At 37.9% G+C, this 12,132-nt stretch overlaps 1 non-coding gene across 1 annotated transcript; it reads left to right on the top strand.

Annotated features, from left to right (window-relative positions):
• The first annotated feature begins 1,371 nt into the window (after positions 1-1,371).
• On the top strand, positions 1,372-1,453 carry TRNAS-UGA (transfer RNA serine (anticodon UGA)). The gene has a single exon. It is a non-coding gene; the product is annotated as a tRNA-Ser (tRNA).
• The last annotated feature ends 10,679 nt before the right edge of the window (positions 1,454-12,132 follow it).

The following is a 12,132-nucleotide window of genomic DNA, read 5'->3' as shown; positions in this document are numbered from 1 at the left end:
GGCTATGGGCACCCACACCCTCCATGGGGATTGGTGAAGAATGTGCTTGAGAGTTGAGGTTATAGACCTCAGCACCTGCTCACTTCTTTTGTAACCGTGGATCAGCTCACTTCTTCCTAGTATTAATAAGGGGGCACTCAAAAAGGGTGGAAACTCCTTTAGCATTATTTAGGGATGGCAGTGGACCAGGGGAAAACGGGCCCGCCCCACCTCGCCCCGTTTGGATTGGGGATGAAGGACATGAATCGGGGATGAAGGTTAAAATCAAAACCCATGCGGGGATGGAGGCAGAAATAAACTTATGCTTTTTCCTGCCCCACCTTGCCCTGCCCCCACCCCATATACGACCCCCATTAGTAAAATGCTAAAATACTCTTTAGGGATGACAATGGACTAAGGGAAAATGGGTCCCTGACCCGTCTTGCCCTGTTTGGACCGAAGATGAAAGACATGAAATGGGGATGAAGGTTAAAATCAAAACCTGTGCGGGAATGAAGGCAGGGATGAAGGACGAAATTTTGAGACGGGGCGGAGGTGGAGACATTGTCTACTGCCATCCCTAGCTTTATTTTTGCCACTTCTTTAAGGTGATGTGTCTCACTCCCTTGAGCATGAGAAAATGCTAAGAATTCAAACATTTTTCTTGACAGAGGAGGCTGGGGTTTGGCATACCCCTACCAGTTATACAACCGTATACCATTGGGATTGGAACTTGCAACGTCCCACCACAAGGTGACGTGCACTAACTGCTCCTGTCAGACAAGCGGAGCCCCAACTCCTAACTTGGTGCTTTTTGATATATTTGCATTCAAATATATATATATATATATATATATATATATATATATATATATATATATATAACGAGGTTTATTTACGTTTTGCATGCAAAATTCTTGTTTGCGACCTTTTCAAATGGATTCAATATTGCCACCTACATTTACAATCAGGATCAACTCTACTTTATCAGATCCAGATTCATATTCAAATTTATTCCTTAAAATTTATAATTTGGATTTAAGTACATTTAGAATCGAACCCGCGTAGAACTCGTTCACACCCTTAATAAGCAGACGGCTATACAGGATCTTAAGGAAGCAGATCAGGTCATGCTGAAAATGAGCGTTTTTGCTCATGCTGACATCGTGGCCATCCGATTTGCATTTTAAAAAAGCTCAAAAGTCAAAAAAAACACGTGGCATTCATCCAAAATGCAAACAGACGGCCAAGATGCCCGCATGAGCAAAAACGCTCATTTTCAGCATGACCTGATCTGCTTCCGGATCTTAAGGGTGGCGCCAGATATTTGGGATGTCACACGGAGATCACATAATTACAAGTTACTTTATTTGTATCAATTTATCATCACTCGTCGATATGTCCGAGTGGTTAAGGAGACAGACTTGAAATCTGTTGGGCTACGCCCGCGCAGGTTCGAACCCTGCTGTCGACGTTTTTTTTTTCCATTCTTGATTTTGTTCTTTTCCTGAAAACACCTTTTGGCTTTCGTTTCATTTTCTGCTGATTAGACTTTCGGTCAAAGCAGGCACGAGCTATTGCACCCACCTTGCACCTTAGCCACAACAACTCGGAGACTTGAGCCAAAGAGTCTAGGCCGGTCCCCTAAGAGGTCTCCCAGCCCAGCTTGATCGAACCTTACCAGGCATATGCATGAATCCCAATTCAAACAAAAATCATCCACGCCATACGATCTAAGCCAGAACCAACTCTGAAGTTTTTTTTGAAAGGCAAGCTGGGGTTAGGCAGACCTAGGGATGGCAGTGGACCGGGGTGGGGGACCGTCTCAAAATCCGAACCTCCATCCCCGCATGGAGATGGATTTTAACCTCCACCCCTGCCTTCATCCCCGTTTCAAGTCCTCCATCCCCGGTCCAAACAGGGGCGAGGCAGGCCCCATTTCCCTTCGGTCTATAGTCATTCCTTGAAGGATTGAGGACGAGACCAGGGCGGGGCGGGGCAAGGCTGGGACGGGGACGGGGGCGAGGCCGGGTGAGGCAGGGGAAAGCATAAGTCCATCCCCGCACGGGGATAGATTTTAACCTTCATCCCTGCCTCCATCCCCGTTTCATGCCCTTCATCCCCGGTCCAAATGGGGCGAGGCGGGGCGGGGGCCCGTTGTCCCCAGGTCCACTGCCACCCCTAGGCAGACCCCTACAGTTATACAACTATAACATTGGGTTTTGAACCTGCAACTTCCCAACACACTATCTGCCAGACAAGCCGAGCCCCCGTAACCCAAGTTTGAAGTTGAGCATGTATAACAACGTTAAAGTCGCTTAAACGTTGTTTGGGAGCCTTGAATTGGAGGTGTGTTGCGGTTTTTCTCAGTGCTATATACTGTTTGGGAAGAGTGATGCCAAAACACTGCATTGGGTGTGAAGTCGGCAACACCACTTACAGTACGATACTTTTAGCAACTCCATTCTCAACGCCACATTTTTGCAACAAATGAAAATGGTGTTTCCAACTCAATGCAACACTCCCAAACATGGCTTTAGAGTTTAGGCTATGTTTGGAAGCAGGTGTTGGAAAGAAAATGAGAGGGGCCCAAAGTAATCCCTATCTCTCTTCTCATCTACCTCACAAATCCAGACTCCATTCTCAACGCCACATTTTTTCAACAAATGAAAATGGTGTTTGCAACTCAATGCAACACTCCCAAACATGGCTTTAGGCTATGTTTGGAAGCAGGTGTTGGAAAGGAAAAGAGAGGGGCCCAAAGTAATCCCTATTTCTCCTCATCTACCTCACAAATCCGGCTACCAAACAGAGAATTAAGGGTTCATCCTTTTCCGCTCTTTGGTTTTATGTGCTTTGGTTCCTGTATGTCGATAAGGTCCTAGAGTTGGTAAGACCAGGACGTTGTTTTGGTGTTTCTAGCTCGTGGTTGGGTCAATTTCATAGTCCTCCTATTGGCCAACTCACTTAAATGTGAGTTTCAAAAATAAAATATTTGGACTAATTAGGTTCGATCATACCTATTTTACCCAACTTAAAGTCCTAATAGCATGACCAAGACTCACACTGAAAATATAACAAAAATAAAAAATAAAAAATAAAAAAGCAACCATGTTAGATCCATTACCTATGGTTTTTTTTTTGAAAGGCAAGCTGGGGTTAGGGTTAGGCAGACCACCAGTTATTATTCAACGTACCACTGAGGTTTTGAACATGCAACAACCCGGAAGACGCACTGACAACTCCTACCAACCACGCAGAGCCCCTGTTGGTGTAACTTATAAAGTTCATAGCCCTATTGTTGCAAGTAGGGTTTGTAAACGAGCAGAGATTGGTCTGTTCTGGCTTGGCTCATTAAGGGTGTGTTTGATGGCACGTCATGTGGGATGCAGCGCCCATCAAACGTTGGAGATGCCGAACGTGCGTCCATCTCATCCATGGAATGGTGAAATGCTGTTCCACACCTCCTCCTCCACACACACACACAGACACACTGAGAATAGGATGCTGCAAACACCACTTAAAAAACTCAGGCCGAGGGTGTCTGACCTTGACTCTCTTTCTCTCATGTACCGCAGCTGGGCGGCGAGGCAACATGCCTGCTTTCTCTCTCTCATCTTCGTTCCTCTCTGTCTCTCTCTCTCTTCCCCTTCTTCATTCTTAGTTGTTGTTGTTGTGGTGGTGGTTCTTCTTCTTCTCTTATTAGGGTTTTCTTATTAAGGTTTTTATTTTTATTTTTATTGATTAGAACTTTAAGTCAAATATCTTTAATTAGGTCCTTTGTTATTTAATTTTATTGGGGTTTTCCTTTGATTAGATTAGGGCTTTTTTTCTTTGAGTTTTTTATTAGATCTTTGAATCAAATATCTTTAATTAAGGTTTTTGATATTTAATTTGATTAGACTTTTTTTTCTTTTATTAGGGTTTTGAATCAAATTTATTTAATTAGGGCTTCTTATACTTAATTTGATAAGGGTTTTTCTTGTATTTATTAGGGTTGTTTTTTTATCTTCTTTCATTAGGGTTTGAATTAGGGATTTCATATTTAATTTTATAAATTATTTATGGTTTCTTTGATTTTATGGTTTATTTTTCTTGTAGTTTAGGATTTTTTGGTTTATTTATGATTTATTTTATTGTATTTGAGGGTTTTTTGATTTATTTATGATTTTTGTAATTGTATATAAAAAATATGAATTCTTATTTTTTCTTAAATTATCCAAAATTTAAACTTTTTCTTTGATCGAGTTTGAGATCCATATTTAGGGCTAAAATCCATAATTTTTTGATAAACTTTTATAATTAGATCTAATATGACATCGATTAAAGCATTTATATATCAAAAAAATATAATTTTTTATTTTTTCTCAAATTACTCAAAATGTAAACATTTTTTTAGTTTTTAGATCTAAAATGAGATCCATATTCGGAGCTAAAATCCATAATAACATGTTAAAACACTCATATGGTCGGGCAGATTGAATCATAGATCCAAAATGAAGTTATCCAACCCATTATCCATGTGTCCAAGTTCTCCGCAAAAGGTAAAAATCAAATATTGGACACAAGGAGCACAACTTTTTTGTCCAGTTAAAAGAACAGTTTTGTTGTTCCGTTCAATCTTAAACGCGCCATCAAACACACCCTAAGGGTATACCCTTGTTTGGGCTTTGGCTCATTAGCTCGTCATGAGCCAAGCCAAGCCCGGGTGAGCTGGGTCATTTTCTAAAAATATTGTTTTTAAAGTATTTTTTAGAAGCTTGATAATATATAATATATGTATAATACATAATATATATATATATATATATATATTATGTTCATAAAACATATATAATATGCCTTTTATGTATATAATCTAACTACTATATATAAATGTACATGAAGTTACCAATGAAAATTCTTGCTTATTCTTAAGGGAGCCGATTATAATTTTTTTTCCTTTTTTTTTAACAAAGGAAATACTACTCCACTTTTGGATTTTGCTGGACATGAAGCCTTTTTTGATGTGTTTATAAGCATTCAACTCATTTTTTTATTTTAAATTTGAAAAAAGCTCCAATAACTACTGGATTGCAACTTCCTGCCCCACTCATCCCTAATTTCTCTCTTGTCCTTCATTTTAGCCATACCCTTACACTTTTTTTACTGGTTATTGGTCCTTGACTCATCCCTAATTTCTTGCCCATTTGTTGCTGGTTTGGTGTTCTTCTTGAAAGCCTCTTTCTCTCTCTCATATCTTTGAAATAGAAATTCAACATTTTGTTTTGCACATTGTGATCCTCTTTGTTGGATAGTTAAGTATGAATTTTGTATCTGCTAAAATTTTGATCGGGGTGTGCACAATAAGGTAAAGGAGAGGAGAGAATAGAGAGATTTCGATTAACCAGCCTGCTTCGGGGGGATTTCTTGGATTCACATCCATCTTTCTTGCAGAGGCAGGGGCTAGGTTAAGTAGCTTCTCATGGGTAGCTGGTTCCCATCCATATTTGTCTCATTGGATTCCCAAACATGTTGAAAATCTAATGTGATGTGAGGCCCACCACTATATCTGTGGTTAGTATTTTAAGAGCCCACCACTCAAGGTCATTGGATTCTTTAGAGAGAATCTAATGACTAATTCTGGATTCATACTTTGAACCCATACTTTGGATCTAATACCTAGATCTAATTTTAAATCTAATACTTGAATCCCATCATATGTGTTGTGAGATTCAATGTGAAACCTTATGGTCCCCCTAGATCCGTGCCAGGATACAACATCTCCCACTTGGTTATATGGGGCAAACACCCATATTATATCACAACTGGTGCATCATGTATAACATATAACAATTCATGATAAAACAAGCACCAAATAAACTTGCATAATTCTTTAGGTTATATCAATGATATTTTTCTTGTATGTTATAAGTTATTTTTCACATAATCATGTGGTTTTTTCTATCATTATCAAGTATGTGATTTTTTATATATGCTATGAGTTTTTTTTTTTACACAGTCATATGGATATTTTCGTTATTTTCAAGTATGATATTTTTCACACATGCTATGGATTATTTCTCACATAGTCATGTAGATTTTCATTGTTATATGAACGGTGATACTTTTCACATATAGTATGGATTTAGTAAGGAAAACATTCCTTCATGTACTCCATTCACATAACTATATAGGTTTCTTATTAGGACAATTTTTTTATCATAACCCTTAATATGCAATACCACATTCAAATAAGTAATCATATTGCGGGTTTCACTTAGTTAGTCATGGGGTTCTTATGGCTTTTTCATGACCATGTCATAAAACATTTTCATGTCTACATGCAAACTAGTGAAGTATTATGAATTTTCATCAATTCATGGATTAATAATAAAATACGATTTGCCGAACATAGTAAATACTCTCACTTTTTAAAATTTTACCATAGTTTATACTTTCACTATACATGTACATTATCACATGCAACATGCTTAAATTCACATCATGTTAACTAGTACCTGATCATCTTGGATAAGTATATCCAGATCCAAATAGTCATAAATGTGACTGACTAACATCATGTTGCATTTCATGCATAAGCTTCTAAAGCATAAAAAATACCCTTTTATGTATTTACAAACCATAGGGAGCATGGATTATGATGATTATTTATCATAAAATAAATATATCTACATACATGTGTAAAATTATAATTCAGCTCTCACTTTGTCAGTGAATTGCATTTAAGCAATATGCTCATTAAGCCATGACATCATGAAGTTTTATATACACTAGCGGAATTTTTTTCTTCATAATATATCTCTATCATAAGGATATCTATAGACTAGATTGATTTTTCATAATGAAGTAAAGCATGAATTCCCATATCCAAATCTAATTTATATATGCATTAAATCCATATCCAATGAGAGTTGTCACATTACTACTTGGATATGTCAAACATGATAAACCCATTCTAAGGTTTTAATTACCTGCACCAACTTGATTTAATCCAGATCCAAACCTGTCTAGATAAAGCTCTAGGAGGTATTCCACAAACTAGAAATATTTTTCTGCAAAATCAGAAAAGTTAGAAGGTAATTATGAACAAATACAATAAATTAAAATATTAAAATAAAATTGTTGAAACTTTCTAAGTTAAACAAAAAACTTGATAGGGTTTTCTAAAATTTCAGAAAGATCAGAAACCTGTTTTGAAGAAAAACAGAGCAAGAAATCTTGTTCAAGATAATTTTCAGAGAGTAGGCCTATTTTTGAATTTTTTTAGAAATAGAAGTCTCAAAATATAAATTGATAAATATTTAGGTCTGAATATAAAAAAACTAGAAATGAAGAAAGGAAGAGTTTCTCCCCCTTTTTTATTTTTTTCCCCTTTTTTTTCTTTCTCCGGTAAAGGGGGAGCTCTTAGGGTTTCCCTCTTTTATGAAAGGAAAAAAAACCTTAGAGAGAAGAAACAAATGTGGGGGCGGCCGCCACCGCCACCTTCTCTGCGGGTTTCAGCAACTGCCACTTGACAGGGAAGGCTCTACTATCTCTGGCTCCTCTACCCACCAGCAGCTCTGTCAACTCCATGATGAGCACCACCGCCGTCGGTGAAGAACCCATACTTAAAGACGAAGGGCAAGGTCCACCCTTCCCCCTCGCTCCCGCACTCTAGGAGGCATCACACCAAGATGATCACATTCTCAATTGGCCGATGCGCTACCTAATTGCCCTTGGTGTCACTCGACGCCTCATCTTCCTCCATGTTGCATCCATGTCCCATAACGATGTCAAGCTGCTGAAATGTCCTCTTTGACACTGAGCTCGAGGACCACCTCTTTGAGTTCAGGCTCAAGAAGCTTGGGGCATCGACCCTAGCCATCAAAGCATCGACGTCATCTTCAACGCCGGTGGGCTTGTTCGGGTACGTCTCTCCGGAGGCCACCCTGATGGGTTCGAAAATGAAGAAGGCCAACGTGTACATGTTTGGGATCATGCTCCTGAAGCTGGACCCAGAATTGTCCGAGTGGGAGGAGGTGCTCCTCTGCTACATTGTGGGCTTGCTCTGTACCGTACCTGATCAGGTGAACCACTTCATCCTTTAGAACCATCATCTGACGACGATCTTCTGAAGCAGGCATTTCCTTGTCCGATACCACACCGTCTAAGCCCCTGACCCAACAACTACTGAACCGCTACTCTTATCGAAAGCTCATCAGACTCTAGGTTATGGTGCCACTGTGGCAGGACCTTCTGCTCATCCCATAGGCACCTAGATTGGTGAGGTTCTATTTGACGAGATTAAACCATGGAGCACCTATTTTTTCAACTGTCAAACTGCTCCACTGGTCTCAGCCGACTCTGAATCTAGCATTGACCACAACAGAGAGGGGTTTCAGCTCTACCCCTCTTTTGATTTTTTTTTCTGCCGCCTCACATCAACAATGAGAACCAGCAGGCATGACCGTCTGGCTGAGGAGCATCCTCTGCAGTTGTCTCACACCTACAACTCCTTCTCTGGCCGAGCCCGACGGTTCTTGGGTTTTCTAGCGAGGAGAGCTTAGACGACCCTTAGGCACCACTGCGCATATCGAAGACCAAGCTCTGATACCAATGTTGGAATTTAGATTGGAGTGTGCATAGTGAGGTAGAGGAGAGAATAGAGAGATTTTGATTAATCAACCCACTTCAGGGGGGGGACTTCCTGGATTTACATCCATCTTTCTTGTAGAGGCAGGGGATGGGTTAAGTAGCCTCTTTTGGGTAACCGATTTCCAGCCACATACTGGGAATCCAATGTGATATGGGGTCCACCCCTATATTTGTGGTTAACATTTTAAGGGCCCACTATTAAGGGTCATTGGATTCTTTGGAGAGAATCCATTGACTAATTCTGGATTCATACCTTGGATCCAACTTTGAATTCAATCATATGTGTTGTGGGATTCAATATGAGACCTTATGGCCACCCTGGATCCGTACCAGGATCCAACAGTATCCTCATAGCAGGTACTTTCTTGCAGCTTCAAAAGTTGTGTGCGAGCTTGCAACTTGTTTTATCGCCTTAGCTTCGAGTGCAAGTTTGCTCAATTTTTTTTTTTGCAAGAAGGCCATCTCTAGATGGCAACTGAGCATGTTTAATATTGGGTCAAGTACATATCCCCATTAAAGATCTAGAAATAGTTGTTGATCTTATTAGATATCTATCTACATATTTAGAGCTTGAAATGGGTTCTCCAAATTTCCATGCAATGATATAAGGGGCCTGGATTGCGGTGGTGGTTCATGGAGAAATTTTATTCATTATTTGCCTGAACTAAGGTTGGGACATAGATATCATGGCGTAATAAATCTTTCCAGGTGTTATTTCTATACTCCATTTCTACGTGTTTTATTTACATTGTCTAGATTTACACATCTATATGTTATAAAGTTGACCTTCTAACAAAACTGGATATTTGAAAGGTTTTCATTGCTAAGACTGGTGTGAGCTACCTGTGTCATGGTGTTGCTCACTCTATCATGGTAACATCTGTTGACCCACATTAGTGGGTCATGGCCATGGTGCCTCTTAGTGGGGGGCGATGCATTTGAGATGAGTAGGGTCCACTCACCTCAAATGCATAGATATGATAACTTAACACTTATCTTTATCCTAATCACTTTTTTGGATATGCCCCTACATTTGAAAAGCAATTTTCAAGTGGGAGTCGGTTACCTAGGTTGATGGCAACACAAGGGGTGTAAACATTATAAGTAGGAGCCTAGGGTCTCTATCAAAAATATGTGTGACATATTTGACAAAGATAATCCTTGAATCAAGCCATCAAATCCCTCCCTCTCTCTGCTTATAAATCTACAGGTACACTCTATTTGGGCCATCAATGGTATCAGAGCTACGTTGTTGGAATGTGTGAAACAACACAGATCCAGGTGCAAGGGAACACACAATTGTTGATTAAAGGTTCTTGGTTCTTTTTAAAAAAATGATGTTATAGAATTGCTTATTTACAAAAACAAGCATCAACCATGTTAATTTTTAGAATAGAGTTTTAAATATTCTGATTTATTGTTTGGTGATGGAACTGGTCAGTCATAAATTATGATGTGTTTATTTCCTTATACGAATAGCAGACCTCAAATTCTAATATTTACCAAAAAATAATAATGTTTAGAATAATAACAAATAAAATTTGTGCTAGTGACTTAGCTAAAACTGACAAACTCAATGGAACAAATTTTCATACATGAAAAATAAGGATCCTACTTGTATTATCCTTAGAAGGATTTGAATATATCTTAAGAAAATGAAATAAAAAATCCAAGTGACAAGGCATCTGATAAAAATAAAAAGAAATATGAAATATAGAAGGGATGATAAGCTAGCTAAGATAATCATACTCACTTACATGAAGGATAACCTTATTAGGGTTTTTAAAGATTACTCTACTGCTGTAACTCTGAAATATAACATGACCTCTGATACACATATTCAGTTACTTCTTGAAAAATATAATTCATGCAAAATGAATAAAGAAGATAATGTGGTAAATCATGTGAATAATATGTTGGTTATAGCTAAAGACTTTGCAAGAGTTGGAAATGTGATCCCCAACCACATGGAAAATGATCACCATTTCCATGAGATTTAGCTCATTTCAGGTTGAACAATCCAAATTGCTCATACAACTAGCTATAGAACAAGAACACATAAAAAATGACAAACATATTGAAATGCTAGTTACTAAGGATGCTCCTAGCAGTAGTCATGGAGCCTTTAAGCACCCACAATTTAAAAGAAAACCACATAATAAATTTGGTAAATTGAATATAAAGGGTCCAATACTCCGCAAGTTGCTTGTATCCTCTACTCAAATCAAGTGCTACAATTATGGCAAACCTGAACATGTCAAAAGGAACTATCACATCTGCAAGAACAAATTCAACAACAACAAGGGCAATGACAGGCATAATATAAGAAGAAAGATGTTGTTTGCGTGATATCAGAGTGTTTGTTCGCTGATCAGGAACTGACTGGATGGTGGGTGAACTTGGGGGGCAACTAGGCATATTACTAAGAGCAAGGAAGGAGCAACCAAGCTGAAAGAATACAAACCTAGAGAGCATCATATTTACATAGGCAACAACACCTATAATAATATTTTGGGTGTTGGTAGATATAGAATTATTGTTTTAGGCACCAATATTTTGTTAACTGATGTATTGTTTGTGCCATTCATGAGGCAAAATTTGGTGTCTGTTCCAGCCCTCATAAAGAAGGGCTATAATGTTAGGTTTAACCCTAATAAGAACATTGTTGGCAAGCATGCTTATTTAAACTTTAAAGGTGTATTTGATAAGGAGAATGGGTTGTTTAAGCTCAACTCTGATGATATGAATATAGCATCTTATTCTTCTACTTATAATAATAGTGCCTTAATAGTTGATGTGAATATTTTGCACCAAAGATTGAGACATGTTAGTTTAGATAAAATAAAGTTAATGGTTAGACTCAAATTATTATCAAATTTTAATAAAAAACATCTAATAAATGTGAGTCTTGTATATATAAAAAATAATTAAAAAACCTTTTTCAAAAGAAGTCAATAGGGCATTAAAACTATTAAAAATAGTTCATTCAAATATTTATGGATCTTTTAAAGTCTAGACTTACAGAGAAATGATATAGTTTATTATTTTTATTGATGACTTCTCAAGATTTTGATAAATATACTTGATGTCCCATATGTCCGAGGCATTGAATAAATTTAAAGAATATCATAAAGAAGTAAAAAGGCAATTTGGATGTAATATTAAAATTTTAAGGTCTGATCGAGGTGGTGAATATATGTCAAATGAATTTAAAGAATATTGTAAAGGACATGAAATTATTTGAAATATTTTAATGCCTAAAACAACACAACAAAATTATGTTTTTGAGAGATATAACAGAACTTTCATGAACATGGTCTAGTCTATGTTGTTTAATGCATCTCTACTTAAAGTGTTCTAGGGAGAAGTTGTGTGCACAACTATGTATATCGTGAATTGAATTCCCTGTAAGGTTGTAATCTCAACTCCTTATGAACTTTGAGAGTGAAGGATGCATTTGAAGGTGAAAGGCATAAGTTATCATAGTTGAGAAACCACTATGACCCTAGTAGGGCG

Source organism: Nuphar pumila, chromosome 5 (assembly GCF_984573655.1).
Source record: "Nuphar pumila chromosome 5, dmNupPumi1.hap1.1, whole genome shotgun sequence".
NCBI classification, from domain to species: Eukaryota; Viridiplantae; Streptophyta; class Magnoliopsida; order Nymphaeales; family Nymphaeaceae; genus Nuphar; species Nuphar pumila.
The sequence above is the reverse complement of the archived record's forward strand: the minus strand, read 5'-3'. Positions and strand labels throughout refer to the sequence as shown.